A 6,000-nucleotide genomic window follows, 5' to 3' on the forward strand; every position below is an offset into this window, starting at 1 on the left:
TGTTGACCCTTAGCCTCAGATATTGCTCACAGTGTGATGATGTAAGATTTATGTGAGATTCGGAGCATCACCATCTTCTGTTAGAACCCATGGAGCTCACAACGTGAGAATGGGTGCTCACGTCGTGATGTTAGTTCAAGTGGTTTCTTTGACTGAGTTGACTAGTTTGGCTCGAGTCGAGTGGGAATCGGACCGGGTACATTGTCACGACGTGACCAATGCCTGGTCACGACGTGAAGTGAGTTGACTTTGACTTTGACCAAGTTTGACCTAAGGGTATTTTGGGATTTTGATTGTGATTGGTCATTTGCTGGGATAGGTGATCGTTAGAGCTGGGATTCGGAGTCGAGACCTCATCAGCTTTTGTTCAGTCTGTGAGGTGAGTTTTCCTTACTGTACTTGCAGGTTGAAAGCACCAAGGTCGGCCCTTTGGATTTGATATCCTGTTATGTGATAGTATGTTATCGTGTTGTAGTGATCTGTAGATCTGCCTGACTATCTGTAGACTGTTTATATGTTTATCTGTTATATGTGCACATATTTGGTTGGTGGTTAAGGCTTTACTGCTTTGTGCGTAAGTCAACACGCTGGGGCATACCAACTCGATGCTTGATTGGACCGGAGGGTATTCTATCCTGAGGATGACAGAACCTGTTGTATATTGGCATTCCAATTCGATGGTTGATTGGGCCTGGGGTATTCCAACCCGATGGTTGATTAGGCTTAGGGTATTTCAACCCGATGATTGATTGGACCCAACATGTTGTTATTGTATATGCTATATGTTTATGTGTTGGTACTCTGGGGGAACTCACTAAGTGTTGACTTACAGTTTTGGGTTATGTTTTCAGCTACCTCAGATGACCGCAGGAAGACGAAGGCGTGACTATACACATCCTCTTGTTTATGACTTATGATTTTGGGAGACTTTGATGATTTGAAAACAATGATATGTAAACACTTTCTGAATTTTGGTTGGTTTTAACAGTTTAAATTTATTATGATTTTTATGGATGTTACAGATCAAATTATTTGTTATAAAGAAAAAATGAATCATTCTTTTCAAAAACCCATAATCTGTTGGTGAGAGGGTAAAACCAAACTTATGAGTATCGTGAGAGGTTCTCTCAGCTGTAGTGAAAATAGAAATTAAGGCCATGCCAAAGAGAGTTGAAGATCCAATAAGGGTTGTCGAAAAAGGATTTGACAGAAATTAACGTTGCTGATAACCAGAGGATTGGCTCCGATATGAACATAAACTTGGTTGAATATTGTTTATATTGTATTTTATGGATAGATTACAATATATATATATATATATATATATGTGTGTGTGTGTGTGTGTGTATATATATATATATATATATAGTATCTTTCTAATGCTAAATTGTATTTATAAACTGTCTAATAGACTTGGTTAAATATTATATACAAGTAGATGTTCATTTGAGACCATGTTAATTTTGTGAGAAATGAGGATGCGATCCTAGCCACTCATTTTGGAGATCAAATATATATAAAAAAACAATTATAAAATGCAAAATAAAAAGATAAATCCAAAAATTCTTTTTTTAAATATTATTTTCGTTACTTAATTTATAAAAAAATAATAATAAAAAGAAAATAAACAAAAACCATATTTTTTTTTTCAAAATATGAGTGAAATATTTAATAGAATATTACACTATAAATAATTAAATCAAAATTTTAGAATGTTAGAATATTCAAATATTATACTCAAATCGGTAGATAAATTAAAATATTTTAATATTCTACATGAATTGTTGGATTTGTTAGAATATTCTAATATTTTATTAGAATTTTTTGAATATTTATAGTTTAATATTCTAATAGTCTAAAAATCCAATTTGAATATTTACAGTATAATATTATATTAGAATATTTCACGTATATTTTGAAAAGAACGGTAAATTTTTTTATTTTTTTTTCTGGATAAAGAAATGACAAATAATATTTAAAAAAAAATCGAAAATTTTCATTTATTTTCCATTTTAAAAATATTTTTTTGATCTCCAAAATAAACGGTAAATATAAGGGGGTGTTTGGCTAACCTTATGACTTTTCATAAGCTCTTTTCAACCTATAGTTTATAACATATAAGCTAATAAGTTGGTGAGGAGTTACTTATAAATTTTGACTTATTTTTGATATGAGTTATTTCTAGCCAAACACTCTTTTTAATTTGTACTGGTGTAGAACTGGTAATAAGTTAAAAAAATGTGTTTAAATAAGCTTAGCCAAACACCCTCTAAATTGAATAATTATGTTTTGATAAAAAAAACCAATTTAAATTATGAGTTTTGATGTTTCAGTTTTGGTTCATAAAACAAATTTAATTCCTACTATATGTTTTTCGGGTAGAGATATCGTTTTACTATATAAATGTTGATCGGTATAAATAATGATCGAATATCCAAAGCTTTAAAGAAATGAAAACAGAAAAAAAAAAAAAAAATGGCGGGCTGAAGGCGTTATTGATTCAAGTGAGTAAAAATAGAACTTTAGAAGGGTTTGGGCTAAATGTAAGTAGTGTTTTTGGTGAGCCAAAATCCACCATTGGAGTCATAAAATTTTACAAATGGGCTTCTGAAGTAAAACCAGCCCACATGCTTCATTAGTTAGTTTTGTTTACTTGATTTGAACTACAGAAACAATGCTATTATAAATATATACAAAATGTAACTTAAGTTTTGTGTGTAGAATTACCGTAGCTAAAAGTATTGTTTTGGGTAAATTACACCGATCGTCCCTCGTGTACATGCCAAAAAGCGTGTTTAGTCCCTATTTTCAAAAATTAACTCGGACAGTCCCTGGTTTGGTTAAAAGTTGCACATGACATCCCTCATTAGTTTTTATTTGCACGTTTAATCCCTTACAAGACATGAAATGACTATTCTACCCTTTTTATTCTTTTTTTCATTTATTTTATTTTTCTTACAATTATTTATAATATACAAAACAAAATACAAAACCCCACCCCACCCCCACCCGCCTTATACTACCTTCCTTTCTAAACCATCTTCCCCCCCACCCCCCCACCCCTAAATTCTTTGATAAAATCCCCACCGTCGGACCATCACCACCGCCAACAACCATCGACCACCACCTATTTTTACCTGAATTAGCCTTCATCAATAAAAAAAATACACAACCACCGACATCACTAAAGCCATCTCACCTGGAATTCATTACCACCGTAATCACCTTTATATACATCCACTAACAACCACCATCAACTCTATACATAATCCACTGCCAACCACCACCTTAATCATCACACCCCCACTAGGCCAGCACCTTATGCAAATCAATGATCATACAAAAAATTAAAAGAAGAAATTAAAACTCCCCTCTTCGTCGAATTCATACACCCTAACCTCCAATTCGTTGTATTCTTCACCTCATTAGAAAAAAAAAAAACAATACCTAAACTATAAAGGTGTGTTCCATTCTTGATCTGTACCTAAAAGAAACAGGAAAGGAATGGGTGGGTTCAACTTCAATTCCAAACGAGAAAAAGATTCGAAGAAATATGGACATGGGTTTGAAATGTGTTGTCATCGTCGAACAATCTAGGGTTTGTCATCACCTGAATCACTGTCGGGTGCACCACCTCGTACCTCAAATCTAAGATGGTTGTCGCCTAAGTTTTCGAGCAGCTGCCTGTTTCATGACAAATTTTACTTTGGGGGTCTCAAATTGAACACCACCACCACATGTAATCTCTGCTTCCGTCGTGTGTCCTCACCGTAATTGGAGATCGTCTGACGGTTTCAGGAGGTTGTACATGGTATGTGTGACCAATGTTTGTTAGACCGGTTTTAAGGTGAGTCCGAAATGAGAATGGGATGGAGGTTGAAAAGTCACCGATGAATCGCCAGAGGGTATTGATCGGAGGTGGAGAATTTTCTTCTAATTATTGAGAATCGGACTTTGGGGAAAGGGAAGGGGAGGGTGGTTAGGTGGAGAAATTTATTTATTTATTTTAAGTTTAAAAATGATTAAAGAATAAAAGAAAACTAAAAAAGAAAATATTAAGGGCAAAATAGACTTTTTATGTCAAGAGGGATGAAGTGTGCAACTTTTAAATAAATGAGGGACGGTGTGAGTTAATTTTTGAAAATAGGGACTGAACATGCTTTTGGGCACCTGCACCAGGGACGAACGGTGTAATTTACCCTATTGTTTTCTATGCTTATTGTACATGTAACTTCTTTTATCCCCTTCTTTATTATATATATATATATATATATATATATATATATATATATATATATATATAAAAGGGAAGAGAAGATACTTACCGATTCATGAGTTTTACTAAGTTGAACCTACCAAAGGGCTTCTAGCCCAGCGGTATCCGGTGTTGCCCTCCCTCATTGAGGTCAAGGGTTCAAGTCCCGTGAGGAACATAGGTGAAGATTTAGGAGAATTGTAGGAATAGAATAGAATAGATTTCCTTTAAAAAAAAAAACTAAGTTGAACCTCTATCTTGCGCCTCATCCCTTTCGTAAGTTGTTGTAAATGTTTTGCTAACCTGAGCTTCTATCATGCACCTCATTTTCTAGCATTATTTGTTTTGTTGGAGAATAAATTAATCCAAATTATAATTATGCCCCCTGTATTCTTATTAATTATTCAAAAACTATTTAATTTACAAAAATAACCCCTAAACTCTTATTAAGTTGATAAATCATCTAACAACCTTTTTTTTTTTTTTTTTTTTTAACTTTTAGTGTTTTTGGACCCATTATCATGCATCATTTTTTCGACGCAACGCACAGATTTACACACTATTTAAAAAATCATTTGAGAAAAGTTACTATATAATGACACAATTTTATTAACCATTTATTTATAATGTACCATTTCTATTTATCCTTTAATAATGACAATATGAAAAGTTGTGATATGCTATACTGCTTTAATCGATTCACATTCATAATATGCAAAAAAACACGTAAGAACACGCAGCAAAGCGCGGGCTCAAATACTAGTATTACATAATTATAATAATAAAGAAATGTATTTTATTGAAAGTTATTATATTGTTTTTCATTATATATATATATATATATATATATATATATATATATATATATATATATATATATATATATATATATATATATAGTTAATATGGAGCATGTTTAGGAACAGTCGGTTACTGTTTATTGACTTGTGGCTAAATTTTGGAACCGGCCAAATTTACTCCTTCTACTGTCATCGACTTTCCAATCAAATAAGTACACAGATGTAAGCTAGATGTCCACCATCTCCACGCTTCTACTCATATACCTTCCTTTCCGTTACGTGTATTTGGTCGTCTTCTGCTTGCATCGATGATGCCTAACATAAGCCCTAATATCAATTGCAGTACAAAATCAACTTTGTTTCATAATTCCCAATCTCGACACCGATGTTTTGTCTGATGTTTCGGAAATTATTCGGCAGCGTGGAACCACTGAAGCTCTAGTGGACCACAAGCACTTTGTATCATACCTCCATTGCGCAACCGAAAACCCTAGATTTTAAAGACCTTGAGACCGAGATTATTGGCTCCGGCTGAATTACGTTTGGGTTGTTTAAAAAATTTAGATGGTTGCTTCTCCGCTTCCAACTAACTGTCTATGTTGTTCTCACCGAAAACCCTAGACCCACGAAATACTGACACACACGATATGGGTATGTTTTTTTTAATCTAAAATACTGTTTGTATGTGTTTTAATTTTTTCCTGAAAGAGACTAATGGTGACGAACCAAGGTCAAAGGGACCCATGATTCTTTATATGTACACACACAGACTTGTTTTATCTGAATATTAATTTGACCTTATTTTTTGTTGCATGTTTTTTTAACACCTGTAGATCCGGGCTAGTCAATTTTGAGACGATAAGCATCAAAGTGACTTTTTGATAAAAGATTATTTAAAATGAATAATCTTAACTAGGTTGTGGTGGTCGTGAAAAGGATTACAGA

The sequence above is a fragment of the Lactuca serriola genome, chromosome 4 (genome assembly GCF_051521515.1).
Source record: "Lactuca serriola cultivar US96UC23 chromosome 4, Lser_US96UC23_V15, whole genome shotgun sequence".
In the NCBI taxonomy this organism is placed as follows: Eukaryota; Viridiplantae; Streptophyta; class Magnoliopsida; order Asterales; family Asteraceae; genus Lactuca; species Lactuca serriola.